Source organism: Oncorhynchus keta, unplaced genomic scaffold (assembly GCF_023373465.1).
Source record: "Oncorhynchus keta strain PuntledgeMale-10-30-2019 unplaced genomic scaffold, Oket_V2 Un_contig_1585_pilon_pilon, whole genome shotgun sequence".
NCBI lineage: Eukaryota > Metazoa > Chordata > Actinopteri > Salmoniformes > Salmonidae > Oncorhynchus > Oncorhynchus keta.
This window is the reverse complement of record NW_026279560.1, coordinates 158,047-179,100: the sequence shown is the minus strand read 5'-3', so window position 1 is coordinate 179,100 and position 21,054 is coordinate 158,047. Positions and strand designations below refer to the sequence as shown.

At 42.6% G+C, this 21,054-nt stretch overlaps 1 long non-coding RNA gene across 1 annotated transcript in view; it reads left to right on the top strand.

The window, feature by feature from the left end:
* The window catches only part of LOC127919137 (uncharacterized), a 42,748-nt gene that overhangs the window by 5,738 nt on the left and 15,956 nt on the right, over positions 1-21,054 (top strand). The window contains exon 2 of the long non-coding RNA XR_008102000.1: positions 15,670-15,697. This is a non-coding gene — a long non-coding RNA (uncharacterized LOC127919137). The remainder of the gene's footprint in view (positions 1-15,669; positions 15,698-21,054) is intronic.

The following is a 21,054-nucleotide window of genomic DNA, read 5'->3' as shown; positions in this document are numbered from 1 at the left end:
TGAGGTTGAGGATATGACTTGTTTACCTTGACTAACAGTAGACCACTAGTATAGCTGAGGTTGAGGATATGACTTGTTTACCTTGACTAACAGTAGACCACTAGTATAGCTGAGGTTGAGGATATGACTTGTTTACCTTGACTAACAGTAGACCACTAGTATAGCTGAGGTTGAGGATATGACTTGTTTACCTTGACTAACAGTAGACCACTAGTATAGCTGAGGTTGAGGATATGACTTGTTTACCTTGACTAACAGTAGACCACTAGTATAGCTGAGGTTGAGGATATGACTTGTTTACCTTGACTAACAGTAGACCACTAGTATAGCTGAGGTTGAGGATATGACTTGTTGACTTGTTTACCTTGACTAACAGTAGACCACTAGTATAGCTGAGGTTGAGGATATGACTTGTTTACCTTGACTAACAGTAGACCACTAGTATAGCTGAGGTTGAGGATATGACTTGTTTACCTTGACTAACAGTAGACCACTAGTATAGCTGAGGTTGAGGATATGACTTGTTTACCTTGACTAACAGTAGACCACTAGTATAGCTGAGGTTGAGGATATGACTTGTTTACCTTGACTAACAGTAGACCACTAGTATAGCTGAGGTTGAGGATATGACTTGTTTACCTTGACTAACAGCAGACCACTAGTATAGCTGAGGTTGAGGATATGACTTGTTTACCTTGACTAACAGTAGACCACTAGTATAGCTGAGGTTGAGGATATGACTTGTTTACCTTGACTAACAGTAGACCACTAGTATAGCTGAGGTTGAGGATATGACTTGTTTACCTTGACTAACAGTAGACCACTAGTATAGCTGAGGTTGAGGATATGACTTGTTTACCTTGACTAACAGTAGACCACTAGTATAGCTGAGGTTGAGGATATGACTTGTTTACCTTGACTAACAGTAGACCACTAGTATAGCTGAGGTTGAGGATATGACTTGTTTACCTTGACTAACAGTAGACCACTAGTATAGCTGAGGTTGAGGATATGACTTGTTTACTTGTTTACCTTGACTAACAGTAGACCACTAGTATAGCTGAGGTTGAGGATATGACTTGTTTACCTTGACTAACAGTAGACCACTAGTATAGCTGAGGTTGAGGATATGACTTGTTTACCTTGACTAACAGTAGACCACTAGTATAGCTGAGGTTGAGGATATGACTTGTTTACCTTGACTAACAGTAGACCACTAGTATAGCTGAGGTTGAGGATATGACTTGTTTACCTTGACTAACAGTAGACCACTAGTATAGCTGAGGTTGAGGATATGACTTGTTTACCTTGACTAACAGTAGACCACTAGTATAGCTGAGGTTGAGGATATGACTTGTTTACCTTGACTAACAGTAGACCACTAGTATAGCTGAGGTTGAGGATATGACTTGTTTACCTTGACTAACAGTAGACCACTAGTATAGCTGAGGTTGAGGATATGACTTGTTTACCTTGACTAACAGTAGACCACTAGTATAGCTGAGGTTGAGGATATGACTTGTTTACCTTGACTAACAGTAGACCACTAGTATAGCTGAGGTTGAGGATATGACTTGTTTACCTTGACTAACAGTAGACCACTAGTATAGCTGAGGTTGAGGATATGACTTGTTTACCTTGACTAACAGTAGACCACTAGTATAGCTGAGGTTGAGGATATGACTTGTTTACCTTGACTAACAGTAGACCACTAGTATAGCTGAGGTTGAGGATATGACTTGTTTACCTTGACTAACAGCAGACCACTAGTATAGCTGAGGTTGAGGATATGACTTGTTTACCTTGACTAACAGTAGACCACTAGTATAGCTGAGGTTGAGGATATGACTTGTTTACCTTGACTAACAGTAGACCACTAGTATAGCTGAGGTTGAGGATATGACTTGTTTACCTTGACTAACAGTAGACCACTAGTATAGCTGAGGTTGAGGATATGACTTGTTTACCTTGACTAACAGTAGACCACTAGTATAGCTGAGGTTGAGGATATGACTTGTTTACCTTGACTAACAGTAGACCACTAGTATAGCTGAGGTTGAGGATATGACTTGTTTACCTTGACTAACAGTAGACCACTAGTATAGCTGAGGTTGAGGATATGACTTGTTTACCTTGACTAACAGTAGACCACTAGTATAGCTGAGGTTGAGGATATGACTTGTTTACCTTGACTAACAGTAGACCACTAGTATAGCTGAGGTTGAGGATATGACTTGTTTACCTTGACTAACAGTAGACCACTAGTATAGCTGAGGTTGAGGATATGACTTGTTTACCTTGACTAACAGTAGACCACTAGTATAGCTGAGGTTGAGGATATGACTTGTTTACCTTGACTAACAGTAGACCACTAGTATAGCTGAGGTTGAGGATATGACTTGTTTACCTTGACTAACAGTAGACCACTAGTATAGCTGAGGTTGAGGATATGACTTGTTTACCTTGACTAACAGTAGACCACTAGTATAGCTGAGGTTGAGGATATGACTTGTTTACCTTGACTAACAGTAGACCACTAGTATAGCTGAGGTTGAGGATATGACTTGTTTACCTTGACTAACAGTAGACCACTAGTATAGCTGAGGTTGAGGATATGACTTGTTTACCTTGACTAACAGTAGACCACTAGTATAGCTGAGGTTGAGGATATGACTTGTTTACCTTGACTAACAGTAGACCACTAGTATAGCTGAGGTTGAGGATATGACTTGTTTACCTTGACTAACAGTAGACCACTAGTATAGCTGAGGTTGAGGATATGACTTGTTTACCTTGACTAACAGTAGACCACTAGTATAGCTGAGGTTGAGGATATGACTTGTTTACCTTGACTAACAGTAGACCACTAGTATAGCTGAGGTTGAGGATATGACTTGTTTACCTTGACTAACAGTAGACCACTAGTATAGCTGAGGTTGAGGATATGACTTGTTTACCTTGACTAACAGTAGACCACTAGTATAGCTGAGGTTGAGGATATGACTTGTTTACCTTGACTAACAGTAGACCACTAGTATAGCTGAGGTTGAGGATATGACTTGTTTACCTTGACTAACAGTAGACCACTAGTATAGCTGAGGTTGAGGATATGACTTGTTTACCTTGACTAACAGTAGACCACTAGTATAGCTGAGGTTGAGGATATGACTTGTTTACCTTGACTAACAGTAGACCACTAGTATAGCTGAGGTTGAGGATATGACTTGTTTACCTTGACTAACAGTAGACCACTAGTATAGCTGAGGTTGAGGATATGACTTGTTTACCTTGACTAACAGTAGACCACTAGTATAGCTGAGGTTGAGGATATGACTTGTTTACCTTGACTAACAGTAGACCACTAGTATAGCTGAGGTTGAGGATATGACTTGTTTACCTTGACTAACAGTAGACCACTAGTATAGCTGAGGTTGAGGATATGACTTGTTTACCTTGACTAACAGTAGACCACTAGTATAGCTGAGGTTGAGGATATGACTTGTTTACCTTGACTAACAGTAGACCACTAGTATAGCTGAGGTTGAGGATATGACTTGTTTACCTTGACTAACAGTAGACCACTAGTATAGCTGAGGTTGAGGATATGACTTGTTTACCTTGACTAACAGTAGACCACTAGTATAGCTGAGGTTGAGGATATGACTTGTTTACCTTGACTAACAGTAGACCACTAGTATAGCTGAGGTTGAGGATATGACTTGTTTACCTTGACTAACAGTAGACCACTAGTATAGCTGAGGTTGAGGATATGACTTGTTTACCTTGACTAACAGTAGACCACTAGTATAGCTGAGGTTGAGGATATGACTTGTTTACCTTGACTAACAGTAGACCACTAGTATAGCTGAGGTTGAGGATATGACTTGTTTACCTTGACTAACAGTAGACCACTAGTATAGCTGAGGTTGAGGATATGACTTGTTTACCTTGACTAACAGTAGACCACTAGTATAGCTGAGGTTGAGGATATGACTTGTTTACCTTGACTAACAGTAGACCACTAGTATAGCTGAGGTTGAGGATATGACTTGTTTACCTTGACTAACAGTAGACCACTAGTATAGCTGAGGTTGAGGATATGACTTGTTTACCTTGACTAACAGTAGACCACTAGTATAGCTGAGGTTGAGGATATGACTTGTTTACCTTGACTAACAGTAGACCACTAGTATAGCTGAGGTTGAGGATATGACTTGTTTACCTTGACTAACAGTAGACCACTAGTATAGCTGAGGTTGAGGATATGACTTGTTTACCTTGACTAACAGTAGACCACTAGTATAGCTGAGGTTGAGGATATGACTTGTTTACCTTGACTAACAGTAGACCACTAGTATAGCTGAGGTTGAGGATATGACTTGTTTACCTTGACTAACAGTAGACCACTAGTATAGCTGAGGTTGAGGATATGACTTGTTTACCTTGACTAACAGTAGACCACTAGTATAGCTGAGGTTGAGGATATGACTTGTTTACCTTGACTAACAGCAGACCACTAGTATAGCTGAGGTTGAGGATATGACTTGTTTACCTTGACTAACAGTAGACCACTAGTATAGCTGAGGTTGAGGATATGACTTGTTTACCTTGACTAACAGTAGACCACTAGTATAGCTGAGGTTGAGGATATGACTTGTGTACCTTGACTAACAGTAGACCACTAGTATAGCTGAGGTTGAGGATATGACTTGTTTACCTTGACTAACAGTAGACCACTAGTATAGCTGAGGTTGAGGATATGACTTGTTTACCTTGACTAACAGTAGACCACTAGTATAGCTGAGGTTGAGGATATGACTTGTTTACCTTGACTAACAGTAGACCACTAGTATAGCTGAGGTTGAGGATATGACTTGTTTACCTTGACTAACAGTAGACCACTAGTATAGCTGAGGTTGAGGATATGACTTGTTTACCTTGACTAACAGTAGACCACTAGTATAGCTGAGGTTGAGGATATGACTTGTTTACCTTGACTAACAGTAGACCACTAGTATAGCTGAGGTTGAGGATATGACTTGTTTACCTTGACTAACAGTAGACCACTAGTATAGCTGAGGTTGAGGATATGACTTGTTTACCTTGACTAACAGTAGACCACTAGTATAGCTGAGGTTGAGGATATGACTTGTTTACCTTGACTAACAGTAGACCACTAGTATAGCTGAGGTTGAGGATATGACTTGTTTACCTTGACTAACAGTAGACCACTAGTATAGCTGAGGTTGAGGATATGACTTGTTTACCTTGACTAACAGTAGACCACTAGTATAGCTGAGGTTGAGGATATGACTTGTTTACCTTGACTAACAGTAGACCACTAGTATAGCTGAGGTTGAGGATATGACTTGTTTACCTTGACTAACAGTAGACCACTAGTATAGCTGAGGTTGAGGATATGACTTGTTTACCTTGACTAACAGTAGACCACTAGTATAGCTGAGGTTGAGGATATGACTTGTTTACCTTGACTAACAGTAGACCACTAGTATAGCTGAGGTTGAGGATATGACTTGTTTACCTTGACTAACAGTAGACCACTAGTATAGCTGAGGTTGAGGATATGAGGCTGAGGTGAGGATATGACTTGTTTACCTTGACTAACAGTAGACCACTAGTATAGCTGAGGTTGAGGATATGACTTGTTTACCTTGACTAACAGTAGACCACTAGTATAGCTGAGGTTGAGGATATGACTTGTTTACCTTGACTAACAGTAGACCACTAGTATAGCTGAGGTTGAGGATATGACTTGTTTACCTTGACTAACAGTAGACCACTAGTATAGCTGAGGTTGAGGATATGACTTGTTTACCTTGACTAACAGTAGACCACTAGTATAGCTGAGGTTGAGGATATGACTTGTTTACCTTGACTAACAGTAGACCACTAGTATAGCTGAGGTTGAGGATATGACTTGTTTACCTTGACTAACAGTAGACCACTAGTATAGCTGAGGTTGAGGATATGACTTGTTTACCTTGACTAACAGTAGACCACTAGTATAGCTGAGGTTGAGGATATGACTTGTGTACCTTGACTAACAGCAGACCACTAGTATAGCTGAGGTTGAGGATATGACTTGTTTACCTTGACTAACAGTAGACCACTAGTATAGCTGAGGTTGAGGATATGACTTGTTTACCTTGACTAACAGTAGACCACTAGTATAGCTGAGGTTGAGGATATGACTTGTTTACCTTGACTAACAGTAGACCACTAGTATAGCTGAGGTTGAGGATATGACTTGTTTACCTTGACTAACAGTAGACCACTAGTATAGCTGAGGTTGAGGATATGACTTGTTTACCTTGACTAACAGTAGACCACTAGTATAGCTGAGGTTGAGGATATGACTTGTTTACCTTGACTAACAGTAGACCACTAGTATAGCTGAGGTTGAGGATATGACTTGTTTACCTTGACTAACAGTAGACCACTAGTATAGCTGAGGTTGAGGATATGACTTGTTTACCTTGACTAACAGTAGACCACTAGTATAGCTGAGGTTGAGGATATGACTTGTTTACCTTGACTAACAGTAGACCACTAGTATAGCTGAGGTTGAGGATATGACTTGTTTACCTTGACTAACAGCAGACCACTAGTATAGCTGAGGTTGAGGATATGACTTGTTTACCTTGACTAACAGTAGACCACTAGTATAGCTGAGGTTGAGGATATGACTTGTTTACCTTGACTAACAGTAGACCACTAGTATAGCTGAGGTTGAGGATATGACTTGTTTACCTTGACTAACAGTAGACCACTAGTATAGCTGAGGTTGAGGATATGACTTGTTTACCTTGACTAACAGTAGACCACTAGTATAGCTGAGGTTGAGGATATGACTTGTTTACCTTGACTAACAGTAGACCACTAGTATAGCTGAGGTTGAGGATATGACTTGTTTACCTTGACTAACAGCAGACCACTAGTATAGCTGAGGTTGAGGATATGACTTGTTTACCTTGACTAACAGTAGACCACTAGTATAGCTGAGGTTGAGGATATGACTTGTTTACCTTGACTAACAGTAGACCACTAGTATAGCTGAGGTTGAGGATATGACTTGTTTACCTTGACTAACAGTAGACCACTAGTATAGCTGAGGTTGAGGATATGACTTGTTTACCTTGACTAACAGTAGACCACTAGTATAGCTGAGGTTGAGGATATGACTTGTTTACCTTGACTAACAGTAGACCACTAGTATAGCTGAGGTTGAGGATATGACTTGTTTACCTTGACTAACAGTAGACCACTAGTATAGCTGAGGTTGAGGATATGACTTGTTTACCTTGACTAACAGTAGACCACTAGTATAGCTGAGGTTGAGGATATGACTTGTTTACCTTGACTAACAGTAGACCACTAGTATAGCTGAGGTTGAGGATATGACTTGTTTACCTTGACTAACAGTAGACCACTAGTATAGCTGAGGTTGAGGATATGACTTGTTTACCTTGACTAACAGTAGACCACTAGTATAGCTGAGGTTGAGGATATGACTTGTTTACCTTGACTAACAGTAGACCACTAGTATAGCTGAGGTTGAGGATATGACTTGTTTACCTTGACTAACAGTAGACCACTAGTATAGCTGAGGTTGAGGATATGACTTGTTTACCTTGACTAACAGTAGACCACTAGTATAGCTGAGGTTGAGGATATGACTTGTTTACCTTGACTAACAGTAGACCACTAGTATAGCTGAGGTTGAGGATATGACTTGTTTACCTTGACTAACAGCAGACCACTAGTATAGCTGAGGTTGAGGATATGACTTGTTTACCTTGACTAACAGTAGACCACTAGTATAGCTGAGGTTGAGGATATGACTTGTTTACCTTGACTAACAGTAGACCACTAGTATAGCTGAGGTTGAGGATATGACTTGTTTACCTTGACTAACAGTAGACCACTAGTATAGCTGAGGTTGAGGATATGACTTGTTTACCTTGACTAACAGTAGACCACTAGTATAGCTGAGGTTGAGGATATGACTTGTTTACCTTGACTAACAGTAGACCACTAGTATAGCTGAGGTTGAGGATATGACTTGTTTACCTTGACTAACAGTAGACCACTAGTATAGCTGAGGTTGAGGATATGACTTGTTTACCTTGACTAACAGTAGACCACTAGTATAGCTGAGGTTGAGGATATGACTTGTTTACCTTGACTAACAGTAGACCACTAGTATAGCTGAGGTTGAGGATATGACTTGTTTACCTTGACTAACAGTAGACCACTAGTATAGCTGAGGTTGAGGATATGACTTGTTTACCTTGACTAACAGTAGACCACTAGTATAGCTGAGGTTGAGGATATGACTTGTTTACCTTGACTAACAGTAGACCACTAGTATAGCTGAGGTTGAGGATATGACTTGTTTACCTTGACTAACAGTAGACCACTAGTATAGCTGAGGTTGAGGATATGACTTGTTTACCTTGACTAACAGTAGACCACTAGTATAGCTGAGGTTGAGGATATGACTTGTTTACCTTGACTAACAGTAGACCACTAGTATAGCTGAGGTTGAGGATATGACTTGTTTACCTTGACTAACAGTAGACCACTAGTATAGCTGAGGTTGAGGATATGACTTGTTTACCTTGACTAACAGTAGACCACTAGTATAGCTGAGGTTGAGGATATGACTTGTTTACCTTGACTAACAGTAGACCACTAGTATAGCTGAGGTTGAGGATATGACTTGTTTACCTTGACTAACAGTAGACCACTAGTATAGCTGAGGTTGAGGATATGACTTGTTTACCTTGACTAACAGTAGACCACTAGTATAGCTGAGGTTGAGGATATGACTTGTTTACCTTGACTAACAGTAGACCACTAGTATAGCTGAGGTTGAGGATATGACTTGTTTACCTTGACTAACAGTAGACCACTAGTATAGCTGAGGTTGAGGATATGACTTGTTTACCTTGACTAACAGTAGACCACTAGTATAGCTGAGGTTGAGGATATGACTTGTTAACCTTGACTAACAGTAGACCACTAGTATAGCTGAGGTTGAGGATATGACTTGTTTACCTTGACTAACAGTAGACCACTAGTATAGCTGAGGTTGAGGATATGACTTGTTTACCTTGACTAACAGTAGACCACTAGTATAGCTGAGGTTGAGGATATGACTTGTTTACCTTGACTAACAGTAGACCACTAGTATAGCTGAGGTTGAGGATATGACTTGTTTACCTTGACTAACAGTAGACCACTAGTATAGCTGAGGTTGAGGATATGACTTGACCACTTTACCTTGACTAACAGTAGACCACTAGTATAGCTGAGGTTGAGGATATGACTTGTTTACCTTGACTAACAGTAGACCACTAGTATAGCTGAGGTTGAGGATATGACTTGTTTACCTTGACTAACAGTAGACCACTAGTATAGCTGAGGTTGAGGATATGACTTGTTTACCTTGACTAACAGTAGACCACTAGTATAGCTGAGGTTGAGGATATGACTTGTTTACCTTGACTAACAGTAGACCACTAGTATAGCTGAGGTTGAGGATATGACTTGTTTACCTTGACTAACAGTAGACCACTAGTATAGGAGGTTGAGGATATGACTTGTTTACCTTGACTAACAGTAGACCACTAGTATAGCTGAGGTTGAGGATATGACTTGTTTACCTTGACTAACAGTAGACCACTAGTATAGCTGAGGTTGAGGATATGACTTGTTTACCTTGACTAACAGTAGACCACTAGTATAGCTGAGGTTGAGGATATGACTTGTTTACCTTGACTAACAGTAGACCACTAGTATAGCTGAGGTTGAGGATATGACTTGTTTACCTTGACTAACAGTAGACCACTAGTATAGCTGAGGTTGAGGATATGACTTGTTTACCTTGACTAACAGTAGACCACTAGTATAGCTGAGGTTGAGGATATGACTTGTTTACCTTGACTAACAGTAGACCACTAGTATAGCTGAGGTTGAGGATATGACTTGTTTACCTTGACTAACAGTAGACCACTAGTATAGCTGAGGTTGAGGATATGACTTGTGACTACCTTGACTAACAGTAGACCACTAGTATAGCTGAGGTTGAGGATATGACTTGTTTACCTTGACTAACAGTAGACCACTAGTATAGCTGAGGTTGAGGATATGACTTGTTATACCTTGACTAACAGTAGACCACTAGTATAGCTGAGGTTGAGGATATGACTTGTGCCTTGACTAACAGTAGACCACTAGTATAGCTGAGGTTGAGGACTATGACCAGATATAGCTGTTATACCTTGACTAACAGTAGACCACTAGTATAGCTGAGGTTGAGGATATGACTTGTTTACCTTGACTAACAGTAGACCACTAGTATAGCTGAGGTTGAGGATATGACTTGTGCTCTACTACTTGACTAACAGTAGACCACTAGTATAGCTGAGGTTGAGGATATGACTTGTTTACCTTGACTAACAGTAGACCACTAGTATAGCTGAGGTTGAGGATATGACTTGTTGGTGCCTTGACTAACAGTAGACCACTAGTATAGCTGAGGTTGAGGATATGACTTGTTGACTACCTTGACTAACAGTAGACCACTAGTATAGCTGAGGTGAGGATATGACTACCTGACCAGTATGACTTGTTGACTACCTTGACAGATAACAGTTAGACCACTAGTATAGCTGAGGTTGAGGATACCTGACTTGTTAACCTTGACTAACAGTAGACCACTAGTATAGCTGAGGTTGAGGATATGACTGGGGAGAGTTACCTGATGACTAACAGTAGACCACTAGTATAGCTGAGGTTGAGGATATGACTACCTGACCTATGATAACAGGGGAGACCACTAGTACTAGCTGAGGTTGAGGATATGACTTGTGGTACCTTGACTAACAGTGACCAGATATATAACTGTATAGCTGAGGTTGAGCTTGTGACCTGACTAGTGGTGCCAGACTGACCAGATATATCTGTTATAGCTGAGGTTGAGAGTGGTACTTGTTATACCTTGACTACCTGACCACTAGTATAGCTGAGGTTGAGGATATGCTCTGTGACTACCTTGACTAACAGTAGACCACTGTATAGCTGAGGTTGAGGATATGACTTGTTTACCTTGACTAACAGTAGACCACTAGTATAGCTGAGGTTGAGGATACCTGACTTGTTATACCTTGATAACAGTAGACCACTGTGACTACCTGACCAGTTGAGGATATGGTGCTCTGATGACTACCTGACTTGTTTACCTTGACTAACAGTAGACCACTAGTATAGCTGAGGTTGAGGATATGACTTGTTATACCTTGACTAACAGATAGACCACTAGTATAGCTGAGGTTGAGGATATGACTTGTTTACCTTGACTAACAGTAGACCACTAGTATAGCTGAGGTTGAGGATATGACTTGTTTACCTTGACTAACAGTGACCACTAGTTATAGCTGAGGTTGCTCTGGATACCTGACCAGATATGTTTACCTTGACTAACAGTAGACCACTAGTATAGCTGAGGTTGAGGATATGCTTGACTACCTGACCAGATATATCTTTATAACTAACAGTGGTGCTCTGAGACCACCTGACCAGTATAGCTGAGGTTGAGGATATGACTTGTTAACCTTGACTAACAGTGACCAGATAGTATAGCTGAGGTTGAGGATATGACCAGATGTTCCTTGACTAACAGTAGGAGAGTGGTGCCACTAGATAGCTGAGGTTGAGGATATGACCAGATTGTTTACCTTGACTAACACCTAGCTGAGGTTGCTCTGGACTACCTGACCAGATTGTTGTTATGACTGACTAACAGTAGACCACTAGTATATAACTGAGGTTGAGGATATGACTTGTTTACCTTGACTAACAGTGACCAGATAGTATAGCTGAGGTTGAGGATATGACTTGTTGACTACCTGACCAGATAACAGTAGACTGGGGTTACTAGTATGCTGAGGACTACCTGACCAGATATATCTGTTATAACTGGGGAGAGTGGTGCTCTGATGACTACCTGACCAGATATATCAGATATGGTGCTCTGTTACCTGACCAGATAGACCTGAGGTTGAGATATGGTGACTGACTAACAGTGACCAGATAGTATAGCTGGGGAGGTGGTGAGGATATGACTTGTTAACCTTGACTAACAGTAGACCACTAGTATATCTGTTAGGTTGAGGATATGCTCTGATGACTACCTGACCAGATAATCAGTTATACCACTAGGGATAGCTGGTGCTCTGAGGACTACCTGACCAGATATATCTGTTATAACTAACAGTGCTCTGAGACCACCTGACCAGATATAGCTGAGGTACCTGACCAGATACCATGAGGATATGGTGCTCTGTGACTACCTGACCAGATAACTGTTATAACTAGGGATAGCTGGTGCTCTGAGGACTACCTGACCAGATATATCTGTTATAACTGGGGAGAGTGGTGCTTGACTACCTGACCAGATATATCTGTTATAACTGAGGTTGAGGATGACTTGACCAGATTGTTATAACTACCTTGACTAACAGTAGATAACTGGTATAGCTGAGGCTTGAGGATATGACTATATCTGTTATACCTTGACTAACAGTAGACCACTAGTATAGCTGAGGTTGAGGATATGACTTGTTACCTGACCAGATGACTAACAGTAGACCAGATATATCTGTTGTTTACCTTGATAACTGGGGGAGGTTGAGGATACCTGACTTGATTGGTACCTGATGACTAACAGTGACCAGATAGTATAGGGGGAGGTGCTCTGATGATATGACCAGATATATCTGTTATGACTAACAGTGGTGCTCTGATGACTACCTGACCAGATGAGGATATGACTTGGGAGAGTGGTGCTCTGATGACTAACAGTAGACCACTAGTATAGCTGAGGGAGGAGAGTGGTGCTCTTGACTACCTGACCAGATATATCTGTTAGACCACTAGTAGAGCTGAGGTTGAGGATATGACCAGTTATATCTGTGACTAACAGACTAGACCACTAGTGGGGAGAGTGGTGCTCTGATGACTACCTGACCAGATATATCTGTTATGACTGGGGAGAGTGGTGCTCTGATGACTACCTGACCAGATGGGGAGAGTGGTGCTCTGATGACTACCTGACCAGATATATCTGTTATAACTGGGGAGAGTGGTGCTCTGATGACTACCTGACCAGATGGGGAGAGTGGTGCTCTGATGACTACCTGACCAGATGGGGAGAGTGGTGCTCTGATGACTACCTGACCAGATATATCTGACTATAACCAGATGGTACCTGACCAGATATATCTGTGGTGGTGCTCTGATGACTACCTGACCAGATGGGGAGAGTGGTGCTCTGATGACTACCTGACCAGATATATCTGTTATAACTGGGAGAGTGGTGCTCTGATGACTACCTGACCAGATATATCTGTTATAACTGGGGAGAGTGGTGCTCTGATGACTACCTGACCAGATATATCTGTTATAACTGGGGAGAGTGGTGCTCTGATGACTACCTGACCAGATATATCTGTTATAACTGGGGAGAGTGGTGCTCTGATGACTACCTGACCAGATATATCTGTTATAACTGGGGAGAGTGGTGCTCTGATGACTACCTGACCAGATATATCTGTTATAACTGGGGAGAGTGGTGCTCTGATGACTACCTGACCAGATATATCTGTTATAACTGGGGAGAGTGGTGCTCTGATGACTACCTGACCAGATATATCTGTTATAACTGGGGAGAGTGGTGCTCTGATGACTACCTGACCAGATGTACCAGATATATCTGTTATAACTGGGGAGAGTGGTGCTCTGATGACTACCTGACCAGATATATCTGTTATGACTGGGGAGAGTGGTGCTCTGATGACTACCTGACCAGATATATCTGTTATGACTGGGGAGAGTGGTGCTCTGATGACTACCTGACCAGATATATCTGTTATAACTGGGGAGAGTGGTGCTGATGACTACCTGACCAGATATATCTGTTATAACTGGGGACCTGATGACTACCTGACCAGATATATCTGTTATAACTGGGGAGAGTGGTGCTCTGATGACTACCTGACCAGATGGGGAGAGTGGTGCTCTGATGACTACCTGACCAGATATATCTGTTATAATTGGGGAGAGTGGTGCTCTGATGACTACCTGACCAGATATATCTGTTATAACTGGGGAGAGTGGTGCTCTGATGACTACCTGACCAGATATATCTGTTATAACTGGGGAGAGTGGTGCTCTGATGACTACCTGACCAGATATATCTGTTATAACTGGGGAGAGTGGTGCTCTGATGACTACCTGACCAGATATATCTGTTATAACTGGGGAGAGTGGTGCTCTGATGACTACCTGACCAGATATATCTGTTATAACTGGGGAGAGTGGTGCTCTGATGACTACCTGACCAGATGGGGAGAGTGGTGCTCTGATGACTACCTGACCAGATATATCTGTTATGACTGGGGAGAGTGGTGCTCTGATGACTACCTGACCAGATATATCTGTTATAACTGGGGAGAGTGGTGCTCTGATGACTACCTGACCAGATATATCTGTTATAACTGGGGAGAGTGGTGCTCTGATGACTACCTGACCAGATATATCTGTTATAACTGGGGAGAGTGGTGCTCTGATGACAGCCTGAGTACAGAATCGATAGGTGACTCACGTACAAGATGCTGTCAACAGCACTCACAATGGGACAATGGCCAAGCTCATGAACACTGAAAGCAGTCAAGGCTTCTCTGTTTCTCTGTTTTAAAAGGTTTTAAACACACACACACACACACACGGCAGTGGATGGGAGAAATGCACACACACACACACACACACACACACACACACACACACACACACACACACACACACACACACATACACACACACACACACACACACACACACACACACACACACACACATACACACACACACACACACACACACACACACAGGGGAGCAATATCCATAGCTATTTTCTCTCATAGCTGCAACTCCCCAACGGGCTCAGGAGAGGCGAAGGTCAAGTCATGAGTCCTCCAAAACATGACCGCTTCTTAACACCCGCCTGCTTAACCCGGAAGCCAGCCGCACCAATGTGTCGGAGGAAACACTATTCAACTCATGACCGGAGTCAGCCTGCAGGCGCCCGGCCCACCACCAGAGCACACTAGAACACACGCGATGAGCCAAGTAAAGCCCCCCCGGACAAACCCTCCCCTAACCCGGACAACGCTGGGCCAATTGTGCACGCCCTATGGGACTCCCGGTCATGGCCGGTTGTGACACAGCCTGGGATCAAAGCCGGGTCTGTAGTGACGCCTCAAGCACTGTGATGAAGTGCCTTACACCTCTGAGCCACTCAGGAGGCCCATTCCTTTTATTTTTTATCCTGAAAAACTCCCCAGTCCTTAACGATTACAAGCATACCCATAACATGATGCAGCCACCACTATGCTTGAAAATATGGTACTCAGCAATGTTTTGTATTGTATTGGTCCTTAACACAACACCTTGTAGGCCAGTGACAAAAAAAATCTCAATTTAATCAATTTTACATTCAGGCTGTAGCACAACAAAATGTGGAAAAGGTTAAGGGGTGTGAGGACCGTTCAACCATCTTAAATGAATATACCTTTGTTCTCACAGGTCCAGCCGAAGCCTCCAAAGAAGAAGTGTGAGTATGGTTGTCTCTCTCTCTCTCTGGCCCCAAGCCCATATTTCTCTCACTAATCCACTGCTTTTCAATTCTTAAAGGGGCACAAACGAGTGTACACATTATTTGGGGAGTAGGGGGAATCGGCATTGAACCCATGTTGTTATTGTTGTTGTTGTCAGTATGACAGCTGTAGGTGGAGAATGTGCTGTTGTTGTCAGTATGACAGCTGTAGGTGGAGAATGTGCTGTTGTTGTCAGTATGACAGCTGTAGATGGAGAATGTGCTGTTGTTGTCAGTATGACAGCTGTAGATGGAGAATGTGCTGTTGTTGTCAGTATGACAGCTGTAGGTGGAGAATGTGCTGTTGTTGTCAGTATGACAGCTGTAGATGGAGAATGTGCTGTTGTTGTCAGTATGACAGCTGTAGGTGGAGAATGTGCTGTTGTTGTCAGTATGACAGCTGTAGGTGGAGAATGTGCTGTTGTTGTCAGTATGACAGCTGTAGATGGAGAATGTGCTGTTGTTGTCAGTATGACAGCTGTAGGTGGAGAATGTGCTGTTGTTGTCAGTATGACAGCTGTAGGTGGAGAATGTGCTGTTGTTGTCAGTATGACAGCTGTAGGTGGAGAATGTGCTGTTGTTGTCAGTATGACAGCTGTAGGTGGAGAATGTGCTGTTGTTGTCAGTATGACAGCTGTAGGTGGAGAATGTGCTGTTGTTGTCAGTATGACAGCTGTAGGTGGAGAATGTGCTGTTGTTGTCAGTATGACAGCTGTAGGTGGAGAATGTGCTGTTGTTGTCAGTATGACAGCTGTAGAATGTGGAGAATGTGCTGTTGTTGTCAGTATGACAGCTGTAGATGGAGAATGTGCTGTTGTTGTCAGTATGACAGCTGTAGGTGGAGAATGTGCTGTTGTTGTCAGTATGACAGCTGTAGATGGAGAATGTGCTGTTGTTGTCAGTATGACAGCTGTAGATGGAGAATGTGCTGTTGTTGTCAGTATGACAGCTGTAGGTGGAGAATGTGCTGTTGTTGTCAGTATGACAGCTGTAGGTGGAGAATGTGCTGTTGTTGTCAGTATGACAGCTGTAGGTGGAGAATGTGCTGTTGTTGTCAGTATGACAGCTGTAGGTGGAGAATGTGCTGTTGTTGTCAGTATGACAGCTGTAGATGGAGAATGTGCTGTTGTTGTCAGTATGACAGCTGTAGATGGAGAATGTGCTGTTGTTGTCAGTATGACAGCTGTAGATGGAGAATGTGCTGTTGTTGTCAGTATGACAGCTGTAGGTGGAGAATGTGCTGTTGTTGTCAGTATGACAGCTGTAGGTGGAGAATGTGCTGTTGTTGTCAGTATGACAGCTGTAGATGGAGAATGTGCTGTTGTTGTCAGTATGACAGCTGTTGTTGTCAGTATGACAGCTGTAGATGGAGAATGTGCTGTTGTTGTCAGTATGACAGCTGTAGATGGAGAATGTGCTGTTGTTGTCTGTATGACAGCTGTAGATGGAGAATGTGCTGTTGTTGTCAGTATGACAGCTGTAGGTGGAGAATGTGCTGTTGTTGTCAGTATGACAGCTGTAGGTGGAGAATGTGCTGTTGTTGTCAGTATGACAGCTGTAGGTGGAGAATGTGCTGTTGTTGTCAGTATGACAGCTGTAGGTGGAGAATGTGCTGTTGTTGTCAGTATGACAGCTTAGTGGAGAATGTGCTGTTGTTGTCAGTATGACAGCTGTAGGTGGAGAATGTGCTGTTGTTGTCAGTATGACAGCTGTAGGTGGAGAATGTGCTGTTGTTGTCAGTATGACAGCTGTAGGTGGAGAATGTGCTGTTGTTGTCAGTATGACAGCTGTAGATGGAGAATGTGCTGTTGTTGTCAGTATGACAGCTGTAGGTGGAGAATGTGCTGTTGTTGTCAGTATGACAGCTGTAGGTGGAGAATGTGCTGTTGTTGTCAGTATGACAGCTGTAGATGGAGAATGTGCTGTTGTTGTCAGTATGACAGCCTGTTGTCGTCAGTGACAGAATGGAGAATGTGCTGTTGTTGTCTGTATGACAGCTGTAGATGGAGAATGTGCTGTTGTTGTCAGTATGACAGCTGTAGGTGGAGAATGTGCTGTTGTTGTCAGTATGACAGCTGTAGATGGAGAATGTGCTGTTGTTGTCAGTATGACAGCTGTAGATGGAGAATGTGCTGTTGTTGTCAGTATGACAGCTGTAGATGGAGAATGTGCTGTTGTTGTCAGTATGACAGCTGTAGGTGGAGAATGTGCTGTTGTTGTCAGTATGACAGCTGTAGGTGGAGAATGTGCTGTTGTTGTCTGTATGACAGCTGTAGATGGAGAATGTGCTGTTGTTGTCAGTATGACAGCTGTAGATGGAGAATGTGCTGTTGTTGTCAGTATGACAGCTGTAGGTGGAGAAATGTGCTGTTGTTGTCAGTATGACAGCTGTAGGTGGAGAATGTGCTGTTGTTGTCAGTATGACAGCTGTAGATGGAGAATGTGCTGTTGTTGTCAGTATGACAGCTGTAGATGGAGAATGTGCTGTTGTTGTCAGTATGACAGCTGTAGATGGAGAATGTGCTGTTGTTGTCAGTATGACAGCTGTAGGTGGAGAATGTGCTGTTGTTGTCAGTATGACAGCTGTAGGTGGAGAATGTGCTGTTGTTGTCAGTATGACAGCTGTAAGTGGAGAATGTGCTGTTGTTGTCAGTATGACAGCTGTAGATGGAGAATGTGCTGTTGTTGTCAGTATGACAGCCGTTGGTGTAGAATGTGCTGTTGTTGTCAGTATGACAGCCGTTGGTGGAGAATGTGCTGTTGTTGTCAGTATGACAGCTGTAGGTGGAGAATGTGCTGTTGTCAGTATGACAGCTGTTGGTGGAGAATGTGCTGTTGTTGTCAGTATGACAGCTGTAGGTGGAGAATGTGCTGTTGTTGTCAGTATGACAGCTGTAGATGGAGAATGTGCTGTTGTTGTCAGTATGACAGCTGTAGGTGGAGAATGTGCTGTTGTTGTCAGTATGACAGCTGTAGTGGAGAATGTGCTGTTGTTGTCAGTATGACAGCTGTAGATGGAGAATGTGCTGTTGTTGTCAGTATGACAGCTGTAGGTGGAGAATGTGCTGTTGTTGTCAGTATGACAGCTGTAGATGGAGAATGTGCTGTTGTTGTCAGTATGACAGCTGTAGGTGGAGAATGTGCTGTTGTTGTCAGTATGACAGCTGTAGATGGAGAATGTGCTGTTGTTGTCAGTATGACAGCTGTAGATGGAGAATGTGCTGTTGTTGTCAGTATGACAGCTGTAGGTGGAGAATGTGCTGTTGTTGTCAGTATGACAGCTGTAGGTGGAGAATGTGCTGTTGTTGTCAGTATGACAGCTGTAGGTGGAGAATGTGCTGTTGTTGTCAGTATGACAGCTGTAGATGGAGAATGTGCTGTTGTTGTCAGTATGACAGCTGTAGATGGAGAATGTGCTGTTGTTGTCAGTATGACAGCTGTAGATGGAGAATGTGCTGTTGTTGTCAGTATGACAGCTGTAGATGGAGAATGTGCTGTTGTTGTCAGTATGACAGCTGTAGGTGGAGAATGTGCTGTTGTTGTCAGTATGACAGCTGTAGATGGAGAATGTGCTGTTGTTGTCAGTATGACAGCTGTAATGGAGAATGTGCTGTTGTTGTCAGTATGACAGCTGTAGATGGAGAATGTGCTGTTGTTGTCAGTATGACAGCTGTAGATGGAGAATGTGCTGTTGTTGTCTGTATGACAGCTGTAGATGGAGAATGTGCTGTTGTTGTCAGTATGACAGCTGTAGGTGGAGAATGTGCTGTTGTTGTCAGTATGACAGCTGTAGGTGGAGAATGTGCTGTTGTTGTCAGTATGACAGCTGTAGGTGGAGAAATGTGCTGTTGTTGTCTGTATGACAGCTGTAGGTGGAGAATGTGCTGTTGTTGTCAGTATGACAGCCGTTGGTGGAGAATGTGCTGTTGTTGTCAGTATGACAGCTGTAGGTGGAGAATGTGCTGTTGTTGTCAGTATGACAGCTGTAGGTGGAGAATGTGCTGTTGTTGTCAGTATGACAGCTGTAGATGGAGAATGTGCTGTTGTTGTCAGTATGACAGCTGTAGATGGAGAATGTGCTGTTGTTGTCAGTATGACAGCTGTAGGTGGAGAATGTGCTGTTGTTGTCAGTATGACAGCTGTAGATGGAGAATGTGCTGTTGTTGTCAGTATGACAGCTGTAGATGGAGAATGTGCTGTTGTTGTCAGTATGACAGCTGTAGTGGAGAATGTGCTGTTGTTGTCTGTATGACAGCTGTAGATGGAGAATGTGCTGTTGTTGTCAGTATGACAGCTGTAGGTGAGAATGTGCTGTTGTTGTCAGTATGACAGCTGTAGATGGAGAATGTGCTGTTGTTGTCAGTATGACAGCTGTAGATGGAGAATGTGCTGTTGTTGTCAGTATGACAGCTGTAGATGGAGAATGTGCTGTTGTTGTCAGTATGACAGCTGTAGGTGGAGAATGTGCTGTTGTTGTCAGTATGACAGCTGTAGGTGGAGAATGTGCTGTTGTTGTCAGTATGACAGCTGTAAGTGGAGAATGTGCTGTTGTTGTCAGTCAGCTATGACTGTTGTTGCTGTGTAGGTGGAGAATGTGCTGTTGTTGTCAGTATGACAGCTGTAGATGGAGAATGTGCTGTTGTTGTCAGTATGACAGCTGTAGGTGGAGAATGTGCTGTTGTTGTCAGTATGACAGCTGTAGATGGAGAATGTGCTGTTGTTGTCAGTATGACAGCTGTAGATGGAGAATGTGCTGTTGTTGTCAGTATGACAGCTGTAGATGGAGAATGTGCTGTTGTTGTCAGTATGACAGCTGTAGATGGAGAATGTGCTGTTGTTGTCAGTATGACAGCTGTAGAGGAGAATGTGCTGTTGTTGTCAGTATGACAGCTGTAGTGGAGAATGTGCTGTTGTTGTCAGTATGACAGCTGTAGATGGAGAATGTGCTGTTGTTGTCATGTATGACAGCTGTAGGTGGAGAATGTGCTGTTGTTGTCAGTATGACAGCTGTAGATGGAGAATGTGCTGTTGTTGTCAGTATGACAGCTGTAGGTGGAGAATGTGCTGTTGTTGTCAGTATGACAGCTGTAGGTGGAGAATGTGCTGTTGTTGTCAGTATGACAGCTGTAGATGGAGAATGTGCTGTTGTTGTCAGTATGACAGCTGTAGATGGAGAATGTGCTGTTGTTGTCAGTATGACAGCTGTAGATGGAGAATGTGCTGTTGTTGTCAGTATGACAGCTGTAGATGGAGAATGTGCTGTTGTTGTCAGTATGACAGCTGTAGATGGAGAATGTGCTGTTGTTGTCAGTATG